Consider the following 333-nt stretch of genomic DNA (forward strand, 5'->3'; position numbering starts at 1 on the left):
GCCCGCGGTGGCTCAGATGGGTAGAGCGTCTGCCATGTAAGCAGGAGATCCCGGGTTCGAGTCCCGGTCGGGGCACACATTTTCAACATGTCCCCAATGAAGTATATCAACGCCTGCTTGCAGCTAGGGTGTCAATTTAATTATCATTTCGTTTCTAGCAAAGCTGCATGGTCATCGACGGTAACTGTTCTTTCGGGAACAGATACTACCGTCATAAATAATTTTTCCTGTTGTTTGGATATTTTTGTCCAAAACCCAGTATTTTTCATGTTTATTGGGTACGTTTGGAAAAATGCTGTCACTAGAGAGCTCTGAACAGTTGACACGTTAGCG

General features: G+C 45.3%; 1 non-coding gene across 1 annotated transcript; it reads left to right on the forward strand.

Annotated features, from left to right (window-relative positions):
* On the forward strand, positions 1–75 carry Trnat-ugu (transfer RNA threonine (anticodon UGU)). Its single transcript has one exon. It is a non-coding gene; the product is annotated as a tRNA-Thr (tRNA).
* The last annotated feature ends 258 nt before the right edge of the window (positions 76–333 follow it).

The sequence above is a fragment of the Schistocerca cancellata genome, chromosome 9 (genome assembly GCF_023864275.1).
Source record: "Schistocerca cancellata isolate TAMUIC-IGC-003103 chromosome 9, iqSchCanc2.1, whole genome shotgun sequence".
NCBI lineage: Eukaryota > Metazoa > Arthropoda > Insecta > Orthoptera > Acrididae > Schistocerca > Schistocerca cancellata.